Source organism: Cervus canadensis, chromosome 27 (assembly GCF_019320065.1).
Source record: "Cervus canadensis isolate Bull #8, Minnesota chromosome 27, ASM1932006v1, whole genome shotgun sequence".
Classification (NCBI taxonomy): Eukaryota; Metazoa; Chordata; class Mammalia; order Artiodactyla; family Cervidae; genus Cervus; species Cervus canadensis.
In genome coordinates this window covers 46941964-46966624 of record NC_057412.1, presented here as the reverse complement: position 1 = coordinate 46966624, position 24661 = coordinate 46941964, and the positions used below count along the sequence as shown (strand labels likewise).

Genomic DNA, 24661 nt, shown 5'->3' with positions numbered 1-24661 from the left:
TCTCCTTTAGGATGGACTGGTTGGATCTCCTTGCAGTCCAAGGGACTCTCAAGAGTCTTCTCCAACACCACAGTTCAAAAGCATCAATTCTTCGGCTCTCAGCTTTCTTTATAGTCCAACTGTCACATCCGTGCATGACTACTGGAAAAACCATAGCCTTGACTAGACGGACCTTTGTTGACAAAGTAATGTCTCTGCTTTTTAATATGCTGTCTAGGTTGGTCATAACTTTCCTTCCACTGATAGATATCAAGTCACACAGATTAATCTGCTTCTAGACCTGCATTTTCCAATGTGTGTTCTAAGAAGTATTAGTTCTTTAATATCCTCCTTAAAAATTATAATCATAGATAATCTCTTGCCATTTTCCTCTCTTATTGACTTCATTCCTGATCCAAGAGCACAGAGACTATGCCCATCTTGTTCTTATAAATGCTTGTTAACTAACAGATTGTGGTGAGTAATAAATATGCAATAAAAGTTCATTACATGAAAATCCATAAAGAAAGAAATGAACAGTAGTCCTGTGAAGTATACAGAGTTTTCAAAGAAGCCAAGATTATTTACTAATATCAGTTCAGTTCAGTTCAGTCACTCAGTCGTGTCTGACTCTTTGTGACCCCATGGACTGCAGCACGCCAGGCCACCCTGTCCATCACCACCTCCTGGAGTATACACAAACTCATGTCCATTGAGTCGGTGATGCCATCCAACCATTTCATCCTCTGTCATCCCCTTCTCCTCCTGCCTTCAATCCCTCCCAGCATCAGGGTCTTTTCTAATGAGTCAGCTCTCTGCATCAGGTGGCCAAAGTATTGGAGCTTCAGCTTCAGCCTCAGTCCTTCCAGTGAGCACCCAGGACTCATCTCCTTTAGGATGGACTGGTTGGATCTCCTTGCAGTCCAGGGGACTCTCAAGAGTTCAACACCACAGTTCAAAAGCATCAATTCTTCTGCATTCAGCTTTCTTTATAGTCCAACTCTCACATCCATACATGACCACTGGAAAAATCATAGCTTTGACTAGATGGACCTTTGTTGACAAAGTAATGTCTCTGCTTTTTAATATGCTGTCTAGGTTGGTCATAACTTTTCTTCCAAGGAGCAAGCATCTTTTAATTTCATGGGTGCAGTCTCCATCTGCAGTGATTTTGGAGCATAATATCACATACCTGTTAAATGATGAATTAGAATTCGAACTAGAATTTAAGCCTTTGTGATTGATTGTCTGGGGTTCAGTTGTGTTCATTGATTGGCTGCCTCCCCCTTCTGCTACATATTTCTGTTGAGAAAATTACTAAATAATGAGAGAAAATCAGAGAGTAGTCATGGAGCCTGAAGGGTACAAATAATAGCTAAATTTATTATTTTTTAAATGTGAGCAATGAGCAGACCAAGTATATATCTGAGAAATATGTAAACATCAGATTGAAGAAGGCCTTACATGTCAGGATAAAACATCCAGACTTTGTTTGGAGGTGATTGAACATTCTTTGAAAGTTTCAGGACAGAGAAATGGTATTTACAAAACAGAACTTCTCAGTGAGGAACATGAGGATGGTGTACTAAAGGGGAATGGGAGGACCGTCCAGTAAGGGGTGTATTGCTGTGATTATTTGACCAACCGGTCAAATCACAACCTTGTACATGATGTTCAAATGGTGAAAGTAGAAGAGTCCAGAACCAGAGACGGTTATCTCTATTTTTCTAGTCCTCTTGCTAACTATCTAACTAAGGTGGTCTCATAATCTCTCTTGACTTTTTCCAGCCACTCAAATAAACAAATTGTACTGGATAATTTCTTAGCTTCTAATTCTAGCACTGATGAAAGTGCTCAGCATATACTGTGCAATAAACAGATATTTACTTATTAAATGAATTAGTGAAGAAGTGAATGAATCTATGAGTATATGATATATTTTCCACCTCTTAATACTTATAGTTCCTTGCAGAAGCCTTGAAATTTCAGCAAAGAACAAAAAAACAAAAGTGACACATAATCCCATCATCCTGTTGAACTCTATCAACTGTGATGAAGATTCTCATGCACCTCCCTTGCATTTCCTTTTCTTCCTCTATTTTATTTCCTCCACCTCGCCTTCCTAAAAATGTTTGTTTTGACTTTCTTGGGGGTGGTTAATATGTTCTCTGTGTGAGTCATTTGGAAAGCCCAAGAAGGGGAAAATACCTTGTTAGAATAAAAGTGCGTATAATCACAGTGACATGCTTCTTTTGTCCCCACCAGGATGCAGAGGGTGGTGGGAGCCAGTCACAAGGCTGTCACCACTGCCCTCCACTCCTGACCACAGGCCCCGTCTCCCCATCACAGTGTGCCTGAGGGACCGGTTGAAGGAGGCTTCAAGTGCACCTACCAATGTACCTTTCCCGAAGATGTAACCAAGCCCCGCATCTTCACTTTTCTCAGTCACTTCAACTCACCCAAGCCTCTTGGCCCATCTGGCAGCCCCGAGACCCTTACTTGTGTGTCCTCAGTGTGACCACATTCTCCACATTCTCTGATGCGTTCTCATCCCTCCCTCCCCAGTTCTTACTTTGTACACGGTGGAATCAAGGAGTGTGTACAAATCAGGAGAGACTAGGTTTATTATGGTGACAAATCAAACATACACATGCACACCAACCCAAAATTCTACTGGTTCTCACAAAACAAAAGTTCACTTCTCACCTAATCTTTATGGTCAACATTGGTTGGCGAGGAGTCTGCTCTATACAGTCACCTAGAGAAGAAAACTGACAGAGGCTCCAGTTTCCAGTCAAAAACAGCTGGAAATAAAGCCATAATCATGCCTTCTTTACACCTCTGTTTTTCTGGTGCCTCATCTTTTTATTATAAGTCCTGCTTGGCAAAACTTCCACTGTGATTAAATCCAAGTCTTCACTTAGATAAAGCCTGTGGCCAAACAGCTGAACATGGCTAAAGAAAAGCAAGAAAAAAGGAATGCAAAAAGGCAAAATGATTGTCTGAGGATTTCTTACAGATAGCTGAGAAAAGAAGAGAAGCAAAAGGCAAAGGAGAAAAGGAAATTATGCCCATCTGAATGCAGAGTTCCAGAGAATAGCAAGGAAAGATAAGAAAGCCTTTTAAAGTGAACAGTGCAAAGAAATAGAGGGAAGACAATACAATGGGAAAGACTAGAGATCTCTTCAAGAAAATTAGAGATGCCAAGGGAATATTTCATGTAAAGATAGGCACAATAAAGCCTAGAAGCGATATGGACCTAACAGAAGCAGAAGATATTAAGAAGAGGTGGCAAAAATACACAGAAGAAGTATACAAAAAAGATCTTAATGACCTGGATAACCATGATGATGTGATCACTCACCTAGAGCCAGACATCCTGGAATGTGAAGTCAAGTGGGCCTTAAGAAGCATCACTATGAACAAAACTAGAGGAGATGATGGAATTCTGGCTGAACTATTTCTAATCCTAAAAGATGATGTTGTGAAAGGGATGCACTCAATATGCCAGCAAGTTTGGAAAACTTGGCAGTGGCCACAGGACTGGAAAAGATCAGTTTTCACTCCAATCCCAAAAAAAAGGCAATGCCAAAGAATGCTCAAACTACCGCACAATTACACTCATTGCACATGGTAGCAGAGTAATGCTCAAAATTCTCCCAGCCCAGGCTTCAGTAGTACATGAACCAAGAACTTCCAGATGTACAAGCTGGTTTTAGAAAAGGCAGAGGAACCAGAGGTCAAGTTGCCAACATCCACTGGATCATAGAAAAAGCAAGAGAAATCCAGAAAAAAATCTACTTTGCTTCATTGACTACGCTAAAGCCTTTGACTGTGTCGATCACAACAAATAATTCTTAAAGAGATGAGAATACCAGGTCATCTTACATGCCTCCTGAGAAGCCTGTATGCAGGTCAAGAAGCAACAGTTAGAACTGGACATGGAACAACAGACTGGTTCCAGATTGGGAAAGGAGTACATCAAGGCTGTATATTGTCACCCTGCTTATTTAGTTTATATGCAGAGTACATCATGCAAAATGCTGGTCTGCATTAATTGCAAGCTGGAATCAAGATTGTTAGGAGAAATATTAATAACCTCAGGCATGCCGATGACACCACCCTTCTGAGAGAGAGTGAAGAGGAATTTGAGTCTCTCGAAGTTGAAAGAGGAGAGTGAAAAAAGCTGGATTAAAATTCACCATTCAAAAAACATAGGAGATGGCATCTGGTCCCATTACTTAATGGAAAATAGATGGAGAAACAATGGAAACAGAGGCAGACTTTATTTTGTTGGGCTCCAAAATCACTGTGGATGGTGACTGCAGGCATAAAATTGAAAGATGCTTGCTCCTTGGAAGAAAAACAATGACAAAAGCAATGACCTAGACAGCATATTAAGAAGTAGAGACATTACTTTGCTTACAAAGGTTCGTATAGTCAAACCTATGGTTTTTCCAGTAGTCATGTACACATGTGAGAGCTGGACAATAAAAAAGGCTGAGCACCGACAAATTGATGCCTTCGCACTGTGGTGTTGGAGAAGACGCTTGAGAGTCCCTTGGACAGCAAGGAGATCAAACCAGTCAGTCCTAAAAGAAATAACCCTGAACATTCATTGGAAGGGCGAAGGTGAAACTCTAATACTTTGGCCACCTGATGCGAAGAACCTACTCCTTAGAAAAGACTTTGGTGATGGGAAAGATTGAAGGCAGGAGGAGAAGGGGATGACAGAGGATCAGATGGTTGGATAGCATCCCCGGCTCAGTGGACATGAGCTTGAGCAAGCTCTGGAAGTTGGTGATGGACAGGGAAACCTGGCAATGGACAGGGAAACCCGGTGTCCTGCAGTCCATGGGGTAGCAAAGAGTTGAATGTAACTGAGCGATTAAACAACAGCAAAAGGAGAGTGTACTCATTCAGTACCAATGGGAACATCTCACATTCAACAGTTTTCTAGTCATTCACTCTCTTCTCCCTTAGAAGACTGTTTTACAGCATCCAGTTAGTCCTCAGACTTGCAGTCCCCTTCAGTCTCAGCCAATGATCTATCCCTTGATTTAGGGTCAGAATAGTGGTAACCAAAAAAGTACCCCCTGATCATCCCTCGGCAAGTGTGCCAACTTCACATACTCTGTCGTCTTATCTGAGAAAATGGGCTGAGGATCACCTTCTCAAGGAAGTTGCTCCTGAAGTTGTCCCCTTTCTCTCCTGCATCAATGCCATTTCCTCCTTCTGCAGGACCATGCCTGTCAGTACGTCCACATGCCCTAAAACTTCTTTATGGTGGACTTTGCTGGCTTGTAGTTACAAATCCTGAAATCTTAACGTATAGAACATTGACTTATTTCTTTCCTATACAACATCAAATAGTGTTCGACAGCTCTTCAGGGCAGCTCTCCCCCCATGAGGGTGACATGAGGATTCTGGGTCCTTTAACTTGTGAGATCACCATCTCAATGCAAGGCTCTAGGGTCCCCATGGCTGGGAAAAGAGAAGGGAAGGGGGAGCATGTAGAAGTGGGAAAAGAAGATTTGAAGAACAGCATTCAGATTTTTTTCCAGGAAAATAAGGCTGCTTTAGAGATAAACATTTTAAAGTCTAAAATATTTTAAATTTAACTGTTTACTGTCCACTATGTTAGATTTCACCTACCACCAATAAATAAAACAAGAATGATGATCTCCTTTGCATGCAATGAACATATTAATGGAATTTTCCCTGTGGTTGTGTGTGTGTTCTCCATAAAATCTATAACAGTATGTTTGTCTTATATTAATACTTGGGAGAGCAAAGGTGATTTCATGTAGTAAATATGCAGTTGAGAGAGACGATTGTTCATCTGGGATAAATTTCCTTTTCAGACTTATCTGAACTCATATGTGACAGGAAACTCTTTGCTGTCCATATTGTCAGAGGGAGGGATGTATGTATGTTTATGCTTGTGCATACCAGCTTGGGATTTTTAATAGATACTCAGGGCTTCCCTGGTGGCCCAGCTGGTAAAGAATCCACCTGCAGTGCCGGAAACCCCGGTTCGGTTCCTGGGTCAGGAAGGTCCCCTGGAGAAGGAATAGGCTACCCACTCCAGTATCCTTGGGCTTACCTGGTGGCTTAGTTGGTAAAGAGTTTGCCTGCAATGTAGGAGACCTGGGTTTTATCCCCGGATTGGGAAGATCCCCTGGAGGAGGGCATGGCAACCCACTCCAGTATTCTTGCCTGGAGAATCCCCAAGGACAGAGGAGCCTGGTGGGCTACAGTCCGTGGGATCGCAAAGAGTCGGACATGACTGAGTGACTAAGCACCGCATGTGTCATGCCAGACTAGTCTTTGGTTTTAGGAATCCAGCTGCATGTGGACTTCAAACTTGACAGAACTAACAAAGAAGCGTTTGGTACATGATTTCCCTTTGTTACATAAACCACTCCAAAACTCAGTGGCTTAAGACTCTTAAGTTTATTTCGTTCATGATTCTGGGGGTTCGCTTATTCTTTTGGTCTCACTGGGCGCAGTTATGTGTCTGCAGGCAGTTGCCTTTCAGCTAGGTGGGTCGCTCCTGAGGGTGGCGGCCGGCTTAGACTGGGTAACAGTGGACGTGGCTAAGCCAGTGTCTCTCATCCTCCTCGTGTAGCCCAGGGGTGTTCACACGGAACTGGGCAGGACCCTAAGGAAGAAAGTGGAAGAGTGCAGGGTGTTTGGACCCAAGGCATGGAACTGATATGTTCTCAGCTCTGCTGCATTCTGTTGGCCAGACAAACATGACATAAGGCCATATTCAAGAAGTGCTGGAATAGATTCTCACTCTTTGTGGAAAGAGCTGCAAAGTCAAGTGCAAATGGATATAGGAAAAGGAAGAGAAATGATCTGTGGCCGCTTGGTAATCTACCACATAGGACAGACACTTGAGAAGTGGAGCCTGAGATCATTGAAATTGGTCCCGTCACCTAGTATTAGCCAGGGAGGAAAACAAAAATCAGAAATGAGTTTTTGAAAACAAGGCTTCCTAAATGTTTCCCCATTGCTTGCCCAGCTTTGCTGTCACTATTAAATACCGAGCTTTAAAAATTTTGAGCTCATTTGTTTTCCTGTGGAAATAGTTTTTCTGAAAAAGGAAGTGTGTTGATTGCATGAGAAGGACCAGCATCTTGTCCCCATGGTAACAGCATCTCTAATTCTTGAAGTGTTTGCCACCTGGTGTTTTGAGGCCCGATAGCCCATATAGCGCTGCGTTGTGTAACATAAGGAAGGGATCTACACGCACTGCACGTACCAGGACAGTGGGCTCACAAGCGCAATTTGGTATCAGATCAGAATTATGGCCTATGAAACAATAAGAATACAGTTAAACTGCTGAAACATTAATACTAATGCAAGTAATCTTTTTTGTCAGAGATACTTGGATAACTGTTACCTTAAAAATATTCTTCTCCAACAACATAGGAATAGATTATGTTTTAATGCTTTTAAGTACACTGTGGTATGAAGCTTACATGTTCATGTGCTAATACACAGGAACATACACACACGTGTATGCACATAATTGCTGATTTCTGAATTTAGACAGAAGTGATAGCAATTGTAAAGGCCTGTTATTAGTTACTGAAATACCTCAAATGAAGACTCTTGTCCTGAATTACAATGTTCTTTTAAAAAAGATGTTTGAGAAATATAATGTCTAAGTCATAAGATACTTGTGTGGGTGGTTATTCTTCCACGGTAATTGTTCATTCTCCCAAACCCTTATCTTAGTAGGTGTCACTGGGGCTTTTAAAAGTTAGAATTTAGATTCATATCAAGCCACACCTCTATGTAGTGATTTTGAGCATATAAATGATAGATTTAATATCTATCTGTGTCTGTGACTTTTGTTAAGATGCACAGGAGCTGTGAAAGAACAGATCTCTGCTCACAGTAGTGGTTGAATGGCTTCCATTGCCGCTAAAACTGTAAAGCAATTTTCTGTTGTAAGACCCAAGGTGATAGAATTCGGGAAAGGTGGATTCCTACGGGGATTGACAGGTGAGTGTGGGAGGGTTTTAAATGAGTCACTGGGCAGGATTGGAGGCATTCTTCGGAATAGAGATAAATACTGTGCTTGGGAAGTCGGACATGGGCTTTGAACTGAGAAGAGACAGATCTTCTGGACCCTGGGAGGGCTCCTGTGATGATGCTTTTCACCTGAAGGGGATACAGAAAGCTTGGAAACTAGATCCTGATACTAACTGCAAATAGGAGGTTAAGACTGGCCTTTCATTTGCTGCTGTAGTGATTAGAGAGGTCAGTGGAGGCAGCACATTTTAAAAACTGTAAACCAATGCCCAAAGCTCTTTCCTTTTCTCTGGGGGCCCGAAGAGGGAGAAGGGAGTTAGAAGGTGGGCAGAGTGTTAAAAAAGAAAACACTGGTATGTGCTTCCCTTCCCCAAGCTGCCAAAAAGCCAGCTCCCACAGGGCTTAAAGACACGGGTCTGGAGAAGGGAATACTGAATGGAAGATGGAAACCAGGGAGACGATGTACCTTCCCAGCGAGCCTCTCAGGTCACTTGGCAACTGAGTGTTGGTTATCTTTGGAGAGGGACTTTATGCTCAGGAGAGATTTCCCTTATACTTTGGCTCCTTAGAATTCCTTAGGTTCTCATTTATAATCCATCCTACATAACCTTATGAGTTTCTATCCTCCATATGTCATTTATTCCTCATAGTCACTCTAGGGTGAATGTATTTATGAGTTGCCCATCCCAAGATACAAAACCCGGAAAGCTCCAAATTGGAAAGTTCTTTTTGTAATTTTGGCAACAACACCAGATTTGAACCATCATAAAACTAGTATTAATAACTTTTATTAGTATTATTAATATTAGATTACTATTAGTATTAGATTATTAATACATCATTTTGCTGAAGGTTATCAATGTGTTTGCTTACTAACTGCTGTCTTGGACATTATGAGTATTGCATAAAATTCAGTTTATGTACTACATTGTATAATAAAAAATTCTGAAATCTAGTCCTAAGGACATCAGGTAAGAGACTGCAGACATGTATTATCTCTAGATTAAAGATGGGAACTGAGGTTCAGGGAGGCTAAATGCTTGGCTTGAGGTTATATAACCAGAAAGCAATGGATTTCAACTCAGGTACAGTGGGATGGTGGTTTCTTTTATAGCCAGACTGTTAACCAGTTTCAGTGAATTCTTTGTTTTTGAGTCAGAGCATTATTGCGATGCACTACTTTTAAAAGAATAACAAAAGGTGTCTTTGAGAGCTGCGGCCTTCGGCAAGCACTCACCATCAGTCCATCCCTCAGAGTGTGAAGGTGGGGAAACCTCCCACGGCTCTTTCAGCTTGCAGGAGCCTGTTCATCCCATACGCCTCTTTAGTAGTAGTCAGTGAATGGCAGACTGGCTTCCTGTCCTCTCAAGCTGAATGTCTTCTCGGCAGCACAAAAGACGTGGCGAGAACAGAGCAAGTTCCAAATACTAGCCCTGCGGAGTCCGAGTCCTGTAATCATTGTCAGTCTTTCCGACCTCAGTTCTTCAGCTCTGTTTCTATGTGTGTGCTTTTCTTTTTCCTTTTACACAGTCTGTGAAAGAATCTTTCTGATGCCAACTCCCTTCTTTACCTGTTTCCTTTTAAGGACAGATGTTTCCTTTTCTCCTGATCACGTGCCAGTTTTGGTAGATCAGGTGGTTTGGTGGTGCATAGTCAAGGTTCCATGATTATGGCTATATTTATTTTAGAGATGGAAAAGTGTGTGAGGCAGATGTCATCTGTTTTAGCTTGGGCTGACATAACAAAATACAATAGACTGGATGGTTTAAACCATGGACGTTTCTCTCAGTTACTGCTGCTGGAAAGACCAATATCAAGGTGCCAGCAGATTTGTTCTTGGTGAGGACTCCCTTCCTGGTTTTCATTGCATGGCCATCCCTCCGTTCTTTCTTATAAGAACACTAATCCTGTCATGGGGGCCCCATCCTCATGACCTCCTCTCAGCTTGATTACTCCAAAGCTTCTACTTCCAAATACCACTGCACTGGACTTACTAGCTTCCACATGTGGACTTTGGGTGGGGGGAACACAATTCAGTTTACTAAAGCATCTGTTTACTGCAGTTGCATTCTTTTAATATTTAAAAATTCTACATAGATGTATACATAGTACTGGATTGGCAATAGAAAAGTTAGGTTGGTCCCTGCTTTGCTATCAGAAAGAAAAAAGAGCAAACACTTTCATGTAATATATGAGAAAAAGCCATGCATAGCAGTGAAGACCCAGTACAGGTAATATATATACATATATATGATATACTCCACTTTAAATATGGCACTGTTATATATACAGCAGTGTGGCACAAAAATAATAGTATCTCTAAAGTATACTAAAAAAACTTTTTTGTAACTTCATTTTTTCTTGCTAGTTAGTGATTTATCCATCTTTTCTGAGTTGCTACAAGTAAACATTTTCCTAGTCTCACAGATTTTGGAGTCAGATTTTCACCTTCTGCTCAGTGGGTATTTTTATCATAGATAATAATTGCCTTCTGATCTCTCCCTCTCTTTTTTGGCTTTAGGTTTTTTTTGACCATGTCACATGGTTTGCATAACCTTTGTTCCCTGACCAGGGGTTGAACCCAGGCCCAGCACACAGAATCCCCAGGTCCTAACCACCAGGTCCCTAGCGAATTTCCTGCTGGCATTTTCTTTATCTCCTTTTGTAGGTAGCTCAGACTTTGCTCTTTTGGGGTAGAATTGATAGTGATGACATAATGGTTATAAGAAGTTAAGAACAAGTGAGGTAAAATCCTATTTTTTCAGGATATCATTTCCATACGATTTGTAGTTTCAAAATTAAACATTGACATGGTCCTCTCTCTAAAACAACAAAAAAAGGTATAAAATACCCAGTGCATGTGTTTAAAAATTTTTTTTCATAGTGGGCAAAAATTATGCCAGATATTTAATTTTTTTTCCTTTGGCCAACAGACTGTTCTAAAGTAGCCCTGAACATGTCCTTTCACCATGTAAAAAGAAATAAAACTGTCACCTATTGGGGTTCGGTGTGGCTTTCTCCTTTGTCTTCTCTGTCACACCAGCCTTCAGTCTTTTGCTTTACCTTGGTCCACTTTGCAGAGAAGTGATTGTGTGGGTTTCAGGGGACTGTCAGTTCTTTCCCCAGGTGCTCTGGGCCCGCCGAGGCCTCTCGACACCTCTGACAGAGGCAAGTCCCAGAGTCGGTAACTCTGAAGAGGCTGCGGGTCCCAGGATGGATGACACGATGCGCTGGGCCTTTGGGACAGATGTGGCAGGATGTTACTATTAAAAGACAGCCCTGCTGCTGAGGAAGGGGAGGGAAGCAGATGGGAGAGCAAGATTCAGGTGAGAACCTGGGCATCGCAGAGATGCAGGATGTGACAGAGGAGGGGGGGCATAAGTTGGCATTTGGCAGAATGTGCGAGAGGCGAGCCCCGAGCGTGGGTGATGGAAATTGCGGCTTTCAAAGATTTCTGACCTGCTGCCTGCCAACTTGGAATTAGATTTCTTGATGGAGGGGGAGGAGGAGGGAAGGGGTGAGATAGGCAGATGCCAGGAGAGATTACTGACCTGGAACCAGACAAAAGGATGCTGTGGCTGGCACCCAAGGCAGAGCGGGGCAGAGGAGTGTGGCTCGTAGGTCTAACCCAAAGGACGGATTGCCAGTTTCAGCTGTTGGAGGATAGCCTGAGGTGGCCTCTTCTGTGGGCAGGAGAAAATAGTCTGTAGAGACATAGAAGAAAGAAAAGTGAAATTTAATTAATCTTTGGATAGATTTTTAGGGTTGGCATTCGGAAGCATATTCAGCTGCCTTCCTCCTATCTGAGAAGCATAACCTGTGTGGATCCATGTTGATGATGCTTTAAAAAAAATCCCGGTGATACTGCGGCCATCTCTCCAATTCCAAGACCGAGGTGATGTGATCTGACTACTGGCTTCCCACTCCCCAGCAATGAATACTGAGTGACTTTTCCAAGTGTTGACCCAGAATAATATCACTTTCCCAGAGAAGGGACTCGCTGATCCCGTTGGGATACAGTTTCATTGCCACATGCCGCAGGAGACTTGAATGCAGCCCTGTGGCTCCCGGGTTTCGCTCTGGGCTCTCGCTGAGCATGTTTCACCATCCTGTATCTCCACGTGCCGCTAGATGTCACTGTTACTCACGCCTTTGGGTGACAGAAGCTGAGCGCGCTCCTTCTGGCCTTTTGTGCAGGGGGATAAATCTTCAGAAGGGAGGATAATGCTGTCTACATGGATTTCAATACAAAGACCTCTTCAGGTTGTGTTATTTGATTGCTATTTCCCTTCCTGTTTTTGAAAAGGAAAAACTGAATTAAATGCAGTTCTTCCCACCAGTGTACCTTCCCCGGCATCACTGCTAATTCTTAATTCTCCCTTAAAATACAGTTTTCAGCTCTATAATATGAGGACTACTCGTTAGCAAATTTGGAAAATTACTGTTCGTGTGTATTCAAAATCTATATATGGACTCCACATGTTTCTATTCTAATCTCATCCAAATCTCAGAGAACTTCAAAATGAAGTATCTAATTTCCTTAGGAAAAAATGATGTAACACTAACCTCAACTAGGAAGAGAATCTTGTGCAAGCGCAATGAGTCAGGGTTATAGATTCAGTCTACATCATTCTCAGATACACCCTTGAATCCAAGGGAGAGAAGTTGCCATTAGTCTCAAGTTGTTTGAGAGGTAGTTTTAGGCACTCAAATCATTTGTTTTCTTTCTAAACCTCTTTTCTTTGTATTAATAATCTCAAAGGAATGTCTTTTGAGATGTTGTTTCTGATTAATATATGCCAGTGAATTATTTAAACATGAAATAAGATATTCAAGTTTATAAAATTGCTTTTTGAAAGTAGGTTATTATAGCATATTAAGTGAACATCTCAATTTAATTATAGCAAATGATATCCAGTAATAAGTAATAACAAGATAAAAAGAAAAAAAAACTGGCCGAATATCTCTTAAAAAGCAAATTAGGGACTTCCCTGGTGGTCCAGTTGTTAGGACTCCACACTTTCACTTCAGGAGGCCTGGGTTCTATCCCTAGGCTGGGAACTAAGATCCTGTGTGCTATGTGACTTGGCAAAAAAAAAAAAAAAGGTAAATTAAGGCCATGCTTGAGTTGCTGATGCAGAAACAAGTCGTCTTGTTTTTTTACAGTTTTTTTTTTTTTTTTTTATCTTCACCTCTTACTCTCTAATATTGCCATTTAGTAACTTGCACCAACAGTTACTGAACCAATCGACATCCAAAGTGTAGGCCTGCGCCGGTCTGGTTTCACTTCCGTTGTGACGCCACAGGATTTATAGGAGAGTCTGCACCGCGGTTTAATCCCCTAGAGCTAACTCTCAGCTGTGGGGCAAATGCCTGCTCGGCCTGAGTTGGGATAATGTTCCCTGACGTGAAGGCGCTGTGCCCCGCTCTGGTGTCACTTCAGGGATATTTGGAGTCTTATTCTGTCCTGTCCTCTGCCTTGCTCTCCTCTCCTCTCCCCATGTGTTCCCTGCTTCCCCCATCCTTCCTTCACTTCTCTCTTCTCTTATATTCCTTTCTTTCCTTCCCCGCCTCCTCTCTCTGTTCCGTGTGTGGGATACTTGGGTTTACTGTTAAGCTGTGTTAGAGAAAGGATTGTGACCATGCCATTGTTTCCTATGGCTTCCATAACAAATGACCACAAACTCAGTGGCTTAAAACAACGTGCATTTATTCTGTTACAGTTCTGGAGATCAGAAGTCTGAAGGCAGTTTCCTGGGCTGGAATTAAGGTCCTTAATTTGAGGGCAGTGCTCCCTTTGGAGGCCTTGCCTTCTTTGGGTTTTAGCATTTCATTCCTTGCATTCTGTGGCCCGAGAGCCCTTCCCTTCAAAGTCAGTCAGACTCGAGCATTCTCGAGTCTCTGTCTGCTGAGGCTATGACAGTGTCTTCTCTCTCCTGTCTCAGTTCCCCCTCTGCCTCTCTCTGGACAATTCTGACCACATTTAGGGCCCATCTGGATAACCCTGGTTATCCCCACCTCACATCCTTATGTCTGCGTATGAAGTAACATTAGAGGTTCCAGTGATTAGGACCTGAGTATCACTGGGGGCCATTCGTCAGCCAGCCACAGCTTCTTAGCTGTGTTTGGACAAAGTACATAACTCCCTCTAGATTTCAGTTTCCTTGCCTGATAGTGTTACTCTGAGGACTTAATGAGAAAATGCTTGTAAAGCACTTAGCGGGGTATCTGGCAAAGAGTATGTCCACTTTAAATTAAAATAATTTAAGTGCCAATAAATATTATTCCTAGTATCAAGTATAATTATCTTAAAGATTATCTAATCCTTCACCTCGTGTTCACCTTTACACTACTTCAGTCTGCCTTCTGTCCTCAGTACTCTATTAAAACATTTATTTCAGGGTCTCCAGTCTCCTGCAGCTGGTCACATTCAAAGACCAGTTCTGGGGCTTCACTTTATCAGCGTTGAATACGGTCAAGCGCTCACTTTACTTAGAGACGGTGTCCTTACTTGGCTTCTGCAATATCGTGTTTCCTGGTGTTCTTCCTTCCTCACTGGATGTTTCACCTCTTCTTCCTTTGCCATCTTCTCCTTTAACCCAGAGGAGCCTGGAGGGCTGCAGTCCCCAGGGTCACAAAGAGTCAGACGCGACTTAGCAACTGAACACGACCACCAACCGCCTCCTTTAACCCACCGCAAAGTATCGGTGTTCCTCAGAACTCTGTCTTGGGTGCTCTTTGTCTGTCTGTAACCGAGTCAGGAGTAGCATGGCATGTTTGATGATTGTAAAGAAGATAGTGAGGCAGAGACCCAGAGGGCAAGGGGTGGGAGCGGCCTGGGACATGGCTCGTGTGATGGTGTGGGTGAGAATTTGCTGTGACCAGAAGATTCTTACGGTAAGGATTTGGGCATTAATCTTAAGTGAGGGGGACAGCATGGGAGACTTTGACGTTGGGGTGATGGGGGGTTGTTGGTAGTGAATGCATGAGTTTTTCCTCTCAAGAGGTCTACAACTGATGAGCTTTGTCCTGAAAGCAACTCTCCATTGAACCCACCTGCTACCTGCTGGTTCTGGACTTGGACAGAGGGCGGAAGAGAGACGACAGAGCTGTCTGTGAGTGGAGTGACAGAGGCTCCGCTCTGCTCCCAACGTTTGGTGAGAATGTGTGAGTCTTCTGTGTGAAGGAAAACTGCTGCTCATGGTGGTTGTGACCGAGGCAGCATGGTGACTTCTGGATGAGGAGGCCACAGCTGTGGCTGTTGGGGCGCGGAGGGATAAACTTAGCTTCAGCCTGGTCTCCTAACGAGGGACCGTGCAGGAGGAGGCCCAGAGTACCTCCAAGAACCTACAGAGAGTTAACACTTGGATCTCGCTTTCAAAGGTGGAATGGATACGCAGTCGTTGTTCTAGAGAAATAGCAACAACTAGAAGAAAGAGAATGAATGGTGGATTTGTCACCAGGCATTGGGGTCACACAAGTGGTCAGTTGTCTCCAAGCCTCCTTTTACTGCCTCTGAAATTGAGAAGGAGGAGATGTCTCTGGAGATCACTTCCCTTCCTCCCCACTGCCAGTCATTTCCTCTTAGTATGTGTCCTGCTTTTGTGGAAGAGAGAAAATTGTAAGATATGAGAGAATCTTAGCCATCCTGAAAAATGTTACAAGCAGAATGAGAAATCCTTAAGCAGCTTGTACCTAAGTGGAATGGGGTTAAAAGGAGACACTTGACTGGTATTATTTGGGAAAACAGTAAAATGATTCCAGATTTATGATTCAATGAGTTGAGACTCCATAATCAAACCAAACAAACATATAATATTTAATGTTATTATTGTTTTGATATGCATAACAAAACTTTGAGTTAAATGTTATTATTCCTGAACTGAAGTTGGGTAAGGTGAGGTTTCATGTCAAATGACTTACCAAGGGCACACAGCTAGCAGAATGCAGATCAGGGATTAGAGCCCTCAACTCCTGACTTTGAAGCCTCTGACCTTGTTAATTGGTTTCATGTGGCACGTTAAATAGAGTTACAATTAAATAACTATTAGTCATATTACAATCTCATGAAAGGTAGAATGATGTCAATAATAGACTTTGGTATAATGGGATTTCCAATTTTGAAGTTAGTTTCTGCTAAGATGACAGAAACAACTATGGCACTTACCCATCTGTTCTATATCAGATAACCCTGGATTATTTTAAGCATTGCACATGGTTATTGATTTTTGTGGCATACACTGCTGCTCCCTCTTTTTAATAAGTGTCAGCTTAATGACCTTATTCCTCTCCTTTTCTGCTATTTTGCCAGCAACCTAGAACGAGGACTTAGCATGTAATGTTGTTGTTTAGTCTCTAAGTTGTGTAAGACTCTTTTGTGACCCCATGGACTGTAGCCTCTCAGGCTTCTCTGCCCATAGGATTTCTCCAGAAAGCATACTGGAGTGGGTTGCCATTTCCTTTTCCAGGGGATCTTCCCGACCCAGGGATTGAACCTGGGTCTCCTGCCTTGCAGGCAGATTCTTTACCACTGAGCCACCAAGGAAGCACATAACAGGCCCTGCATAAATATGTTTTGAATGAATGAATGGATGAGCGAATGAATGAGGAACCATCTAAAGTCTACCTTAAAGAGTTAGAGGCAAAAAAGAAGGAGAAAAAAGAGGATGTTATGTACTGAACATTTATGTCCCCCTGTGAAACCCCTTGCAGAATCTCCCAGAAGACTGTGAAGGGAACTGAGTGATAAAGACCAGGAAGCCATTCCTACTGTAGTCAGTGAAAATTTCCAAGTAAGTTTGCTTAGGTATTTGAAGAAATAGAGCTACATTTCAAAACTCATTAATTCATACCCTGCTTAAAGGTAAAACCGTGTAAGTTTCCAGATAAAGTCTATCACCTTCTTGCTTTCTGTATCAGTTTTAGATGTAAACTGAGCTAACTCAGAATTTTCCTCCTTGGTGTGCCTTCTCCTCAAAGTGGCATCCATGTTCTGGCATCAGAGGGAGGCATCTGGTCCACGCTGTCCTTTTTCCATTCAGCCATCCGTGAGCTGGGATGTCACCCGTCCTGTCTGGTCTCAGGTCTTGCTCCCTGCGGCCGTCATTGAAGGTGTCACCGTTCTATCTGGTGGGGGAAGGGCAGCGCTCTCTGCTGCATAGAGTCTCATGTTATGACTAAGATATTTCAGGGCTTTCCATTCAGCTCTTCTGCATGATTCCAGTAGCCAGTGACATTGGGCTTCTCGTTCAAGCCATTCCTGGCTGCGCAAAGAGTTTATTTTGGTTTGGTTGCCTCAGGCTCTTTGTCAGAAATAAGCTTTGTGTTTTGCAGCCACACCAAGGGGCGGTACGTAGTTCTGGCAGATCCCTTGTCAGAGCCCTCACCTAGGAAAATACGATGTGGATGGGGAGAGAAGGGGGTTTCTATTAGAAAAGGAGTAAATCAGATGGTACAAAACATTACAGGGAGTTCAGTTTTGAATGTGTTATATATACTTGATCTGGAGCCTCCACCTTTGCGTAAAATCAAAGTATGACTTGACTAGCCCCAAAGTAGCAGGCAATAATAGAACCCTCAGAGACATTTGGCAATCTGGGAGACATCGTATTTCCTTAGGTGAGGGCTCTGACAAGGGATCTGCCAGAACTACGTACGAAACACCTACCCTGCTCTCGTCACACCACTTTCCTTTACGTTCCCGGAAATGGGAAGCTCTTTTCCTACCTCTGGGCCTTTGCCCATGTTCTTTCCCTTGGGTAGCTGCTGCCTTCTCACCCCTCAGGTCCTGGAGATGTAGGACCCTCTTTTCTATTGCTTTGGTTATTCTCTCTAACCGTGTCTTTTTCTCCTTGGAACACTTTCACTGTAGTGACCCTACTGGGTCACTTATTCTTCATCTGTCGCCCCAAGTTGACAGCTTCCAAGAAAAAAGTGCTGTATCTTTTTTTTTTTTCCACTCATCTTTAGCTTCTAGCACAGTAGCTTGCATGTAATAATGCTAAAGTAAATCATGCTGAATAGAAGAAATAGGTGCTATATAATTCCACTGTTACAAGAGGGGGCTCTCTGGGACCAGACTTCCATGTTGTTTCTCAGTTGCTTGGTCGTGTCTGACTCTTTGCGACCCCGTGGACTGCAGCATGCCAGTCTTCCAGGTCCTTCACCACCTCCTGGAGCTTGCTCAAAATCATGTCTATTGAATCAGTGATGCCATCCAGTCATCTCATTCTCTCATTCATCCCCTTCTCCTTCTGCCTTCAATCTTGCCCAGCATCAGGATCTTTTCCAATGAGTTGGCTTTATGCATCAGGTGGCCAAAGTGTTGTAGTTTCAGCTTCAGCATCCGTCCTTCCAATGAACACCCAGGACTGATCTCCTTGAGGATGGACTGGTTGGATCTCCTTGCACTCCAAGGGACTCTCAAGAGTCTTCTCCAACACCACAGTTCAAAAGCATCGATTCTTCAGTGCTCAGCCTTCTTTATGGTCCAACTCTCACATCCATACATGACCACTGGAAAAACCATAGCTTTGACTAGATGGACCTTTGTTGGCAAAGTAATGTCTCTGCTTTTTAATATGCTGTCTAGGTTGGTCATAACTTTTCTTCCAAGGAGCAAGCATCTTTTAATTTCATGGCTTCAATCATCATCTACAGTGATTTTGGAGCCCCCCAAAATAGTCTCTCACTGTTTCCACTGTTTCTCCATCTATTTGCCATGAAGTGATGGGGCCAATGCCACGATCTTAGTTTTCTGAATGTTGAGCTTTAAGCCAACTATTTCACTCTCCTCTTTCACTTTCTTCAAGAGGCTCTTTAGTTCTTCTTCACTTTCTGCCATAAGGGTGGTGTCATCTGCATATCTGAGGTTGTTGACATTTCTCCCGGCAATCTTCATTCCAGCTTGTCCTTCGTGGCTGCAGTCACTGTCCACAGTTATCTTGGAGCCCAAGAAAATAAAGGCTGTCACTGTTTCCGTTGTTTCCCACATCTATTTGCCATGAAGTAGTGGGACTGGCTCTGAACTTAGATTTCCCTGAGTTCAGATTCTTTCCTAGGTGTGTAAATTGGCTAAGTCATTATTCATTCTTTGCCCAGGTTCTTCACCTGTAAAGTGAGGGTCATAATAGTGTAAACCACATAAGGTGGTTTTGAGGATAAAATTTTTTTTTGAGGATGAAATAATTTTAATGTATAAATATATGTCAAAATTCATACTACAGAGTAAGGATGATGTATCAAGTATTAGAGGAGAAGAGATAGAAACAGACCCTTGTTGCGTGGACCTACAGAAAGAGAGTTGGGTGAGGGAGGGCTCCTATCTGTGGAATGAACAACCCTAGGCCAGAGGGCTTTACCCAGGGCAGGGAGGGGCAGGGGACATTTGCTGCTTCAGACAGAAAGCCTTGAGAGGGCGGCAATCTGCACCTGTCTGAAACACAGCTCCAGGAAGCATGTCATCAAGTGGAGGCACCATCAAAGGCAATGCAGCCATTGCCAAACTTTGCCTGCGGTTGGCAGGGGCTGTCTGTCACTGGCAGGGACCAGGCTGCCCCTGATTTTGGCAGGGATTCATGAAACTGACATTTGGGAGTTTGTTTTTCTTGGTGGAAAAAAAAAAAAAAACTTGATTAATAATCATAAGAGAGGAGAAATGTGCATGCTTGCAGACCCGTGGTTTGCAAATTGCTTATAATTCTCCTATTACTGTCTGCCACCAAAATATCTCAGCCTGACAAGATCAGAACTACTGTCATCCTTTTACATTTAATTTTAATTTACATGAAATAATGTTCTTGCTGCCCCATTTCTTCCAGTTCTTTTCTTCTCCTCCCCTGTTCATTTTTCCTTATCACTTCAAAGTTAATCCTTTCAGCAATGTCATCTTCTTTTGCTGGAATGTGCTTCACCTTTATACATCTAATAAAGGCATTATTTTCATTTCAAGTCTGTGTCCTCTGTGGTCACACTTTTAGGCTCTAGAATTAAGCATAGAAAAAAATAAAAGCTGACTATGTAATAGAGATGATTTTGCTGTTGTTAACAGTCATACTGGTTGGCGTTTCTTTATTTTGGAAACTTTCATTCTGAATTTAATTTAGAAATTCAGGGGACACTAGAGTGCATAGGAATGGCTCTTTTCCTCCCCTCCATTTTTGCCTTTCTTTCCCCACCTCTGTTTCCCTTTTTCTTTTCCCTGTCTTCACAATACACCCGTAACACGAGGAACATTTTAAAATTCTTTGGCTAGGTTTGCATATTTTCTGTACCTTGGATTTTCTGCTAACAGGTTTTCAAACAGTTTTCTTCACAGAAGTGCTTGCTGTGACCGAAGACGCTGCACTGGGGACTCACTTTAAATATGCGACGTGCAGCTTTAGGGGTGGGTGCTTGGTTTCTTTTTCAGCTCAACAAGTAGACATGTGCTAACTACCGTGTTTAGCGACCGAACACTGTCCTGGATGGAGCATAAACTTGCTCTAATTTGGTAATTCTTGGTGTACTTGCACAGGAGCTACAGATATTTTATCATAATACCTTGCCCTAATAATTATTCTTGTGAGTATAGAAACACCCAGTGTACTGATACTTCTTTCTGATAAATTTGTCTTCCATTTCACCCCTAACCGCTTCCCAAAGAGGTTACCTCCTACTGCATTGCTAATATCACATGTTGAATGCTCTGACAGACTTTACTTTTGCTGATTCACTTTTCCCCCAAGAGATGATGGCTACTATTCTTTTGAATTATTGCATCCATTTTAGAAAAGGAACTAATTATTCTTTATTTAACAAGGACTATCCTGTGACTGATATAGTTGGATTCATGTGAAAACGCATAAGTGGTAGTGAGGATATCATTTTCTCCAACCAAAATGTAATTTCAAAAGTGATTTAAATGGAGCATAAAAGAAGTACTCATGAACATGGTTGCTTTTATAGCTAATGCAGATATCTTACTTCTACCACTGATATTCCTGAGTGCCTTATCCTAGCAAGTTCTCGGCAAGTGTTTCTTGATATTAACAGTTTTCCAATCCTGAGTTTTTTGATAGCTCTTGAAAGCTTTATGTAATGTTTAGAAAATATGAGATCCATCTCTGTGGGTCCATAGAGATGTATCTCATATCACCTAGGTAACACCATATCTGGTGACCTGGATAATTGTGTGCTGACACGACCTCAAAGGGCTTCCCAGATGGCCCTAGTGGTAAAGAACCCTCCTGCCAATGCTGGAGACTTAAGAGATGCAGGCTCGATTCCTGGGTCTGGAAGATCCCCTAGGAGAGGAGGGCATGGCAGCCCACTCTGGTATTCTTATTGGGAAATCCCATGAACAGAGGAGCCTGATGGGCTGCAGTCCATGGGGTCACAAAAGAGTCAGACACGATGGAAGTGACTTAGCACACAGGCGTGACCCCAACAGATGAGAGTGCTCATCTATACTCCTCTTTATACTGCGTAAGGATATATTTATGTACCCTGGCTTGCAATTCTTCCTTCAATTACAGACTAAATTTTGCTTCTTTCCTTCAAGGCACATGCTTGGCTTTAGGAAGTATTGTGACAATTATAAATTTACTTCTGAATTTCCTACATTGCAAATTACACTTAAGTGCACTAAAACTGGCTGCAATTAAAACAGTATGTATCATTCATTCTGTGTATGCTACCCATTCCAGCATGATGCTTGGAAGATAAAAGTTTTTCCATGTTATTGACTTTGGTGAGCCTCATTGCTGCTGTGAAAGAAAATATCCTCAACATATGAGCAGAAGAGATGACTCTAGATAGAAACCTGGTGTGGGATTAACGATAATCACTGCCTCCGTTGTTGTTGTTTCATTGATTCCTTCCCTCATGATCTTTAAACAAGTATTTATTAATTACCTAATATCAATCAAGGCTTCTTCCTGATTTCATTTGTTTGTTTGTTTTGTTTTTGGTCCAGCCACGTGGCTTGTGGGATCTTAGCTCCCCAGAGATCGAACCCAAGGCCCCCCAGCAGCGAGAGTCCTAACCACTGGACTACTAGGGAATTCCAGCGTCTGCTTTTTCTTTAAGAACTTTTATTTTACAGTTTCAGCAGGATTTTGTTTGAGTTGAGCCATGCTGTTTACATGGTGAGCAGTTAGAGTTAGAATGGATTTCACTTGTTGCTAGAAAGTGGGTTCTGATGCCAGGTGGGGCATCGGTCGGGGTCTAGTTGTTACAGCTGTGGTTAGTTAACACAACACCCTTCCTTTTGGATCTTCCATTTGGTTGGTGTTCAGTTGACACCAGATTTGATCAGTTCCTCGAGCTGTGCTCACTTGGACTTGATGCTCCTCCCGGTTGTTCACAGTTTCATTGCGATGTGGGATGCCTGCTTTCCTCTTAAGTCCACCACCTTATGTTTCTGAGAACAACTCTCCAAAATTATTGTTGACTTCTAGTTATACATGATAGGAACTTTTGAAACCTGATGCAGGCTTCTGAATTATTTGTTTTCCTTAGGCAGACTGCCATTTCACAATAATATGCATCATCTAGAAAGTATATCATAATTAGATGTAGAACCGTGAACTTTCAGATGTTCAAGCTGGTTTTAGAAAAGGCAGAGGAACCAGAGATCAAATTGCCAACATCTGCTGGGTCATTGAAAAAGCAAGAGAGTTCCAGAAAAACACCTATTTCTGCTTTATTGACTATGCCAAAGCCTTTGACTGTGTGGATGACAATAAACTGAAAAATTCTGAAAGAGATGGGAATACCAGACCACCTGACCTGCCTCTTGAGAAACCTGTATGCAGGTCTGGAAGCAACAGTTAGAACTGGACATGGAACAACAGACTGGTTCCAAATCGGAAAAGGAGTACGTCAAGGCTGTATATTTTCACCCTGCTTATTTAACTTATATGCAGAGTACATCATGAGAAATGCTGGGCTGGATGAAGCACAAGCTGGAATCAAGATTGCTGGGAGAAATATCAATAACCTCAGATATGCAGATGACACCACCCTTATGGCAGAAAGTGAAGAAGAACTAAAGAGCCTCTTGAAGAAAGTGAAAGAGGAGAGTGAAATAGTTGGCTTAAAGCTCAACATTCAGAAAACTAAGATCATGGCATCCAGTCCCATCACTTCATGGCAGATAGATGGGGAAACAGTGGCTGACTTTACTTTCCTGGGCTCCAAGATCACTGCAGATGGTGATTTCAGCCATGAAATTAAAAGATGCTTACTCCTTGAAAGGAAAGTTATGACCAACCTAGATAGCATATTAAAAAGCAGAGACATTACTTTGCCAAGAAAGGTCCATCTAGTCAAGGCTATGGTTTTTCCAGTGGTCATGTATGGATGTGAGAGTTGGACTATAAAGAAAGCTGAGCTCTGAAGAATCGATGCTTTTGAACTGTGGTGTTGGAGAAGACTCTTGAGAGTCCCCTGGACTGCAAGGAGATCAAACCAGTCCATCCTAAAGGAGATCAGTCCTGGGTGTTCATTGGAAGGACTGATGCTGAAGCTGAAACTCCAGTACTTTGGCCACCTGATGCGAAGAGCTGACTCATTGGAAAAGACCCTGATGCTGGGAAAGATTGAGGGCAGGAGGAGAAGGGGATGACAGCGGATGCGATGGTTGTATGGCATCACCGACTCGATGGACATGAGTTTGGGTAAACTCTGGGAGTTGGTGATGGACGGGAAGCCTGGTGTGCTGCAGTTCATGGGGTTACAAAGAGTCAGACATGACTGAGCAACTGAACTGAACTGAATGTATTGACGTATATATCAAAGCTTCCAGATGACCCATGTGGTATGATTTGTTGACGCTTACAGATGAGTCCAAGCTGCTTGTCAGGGCTGTAGAAGACTGGGACCAACATGTAGTACTTCACTCCTTTGGCAATAAGGGAATTCATTAATCAAGAAACCATTCTCTCTGAACAGAGATACTTCTAATATATTAAAAACATTCTGCCAATTCTCTAATGCTCTCTTTTCAGTGTTCTATTGCAGAAAATGTCAAGTCACCTAGCTTCCACTCTACTTGTCTTTTATTTGCTCTGGCTGACCACTGTGTTCTTCTTCTTCCTTTGAGAGGGAAACATGCTGACACAGATGTGAGTATCAGGTGCGAAGCTGAATTTAGAGTTACATCTAATCACCATAAAATTAGGAGATATTTGGCCCACAGTCCTAAGTTTCTGACAGTGGCAGGACCCTGAGTCTACTAGAATGTAAATTCCAGGGAGATTTATACCAGAGCTTTGGTCCTCAAATTTTAGTGTGCATATGCATCTCCTGGGGGACCTTTTGAAAATGTGGATTCTAACTAATTTAATAGGCTTGGAATGAGGCCCAGGATTCTGCATTGTCACAAGTTCCCCACTTGAACCAAGCCTAGAGGAGCAGAACCTTTTTAATTTTAGACATAGGCCCTAAGTGTTATGGGCTAGATAAAACTGATGCTCTTAGGTTTTCATGCAGAGGAACTGGGACCAAAGAGAAGGCCTTACCACTGACATTCTCATGCTGAATGGACCCAATCAAAATTCTCAATCCAGAAGTCTAGGACTACTGAACTCTTTATTCTAAAGACTACTGAACTTGTACTGTGCCTGACATTATCTTTACACTTTCAAATGTC

At 42.5% G+C, this 24661-nt stretch overlaps 2 long non-coding RNA genes across 3 annotated transcripts in view; one reads left to right on the top strand and one right to left on the bottom strand.

Moving 5' to 3' along the window:
* The window catches only part of LOC122428703, a 242651-nt gene that overhangs the window by 36523 nt on the left and 181467 nt on the right, over nt 1–24661 (top strand). The window lies entirely within an intron of this gene.
* Nucleotides 8417–12124, bottom strand: LOC122428702. Its single transcript, XR_006265797.1, has 3 exons — nt 11846–12124; nt 11580–11732; nt 8417–11264 (listed from the first exon to the last, which is right to left on the bottom strand). It is a non-coding gene; the product is annotated as an uncharacterized LOC122428702 (long non-coding RNA).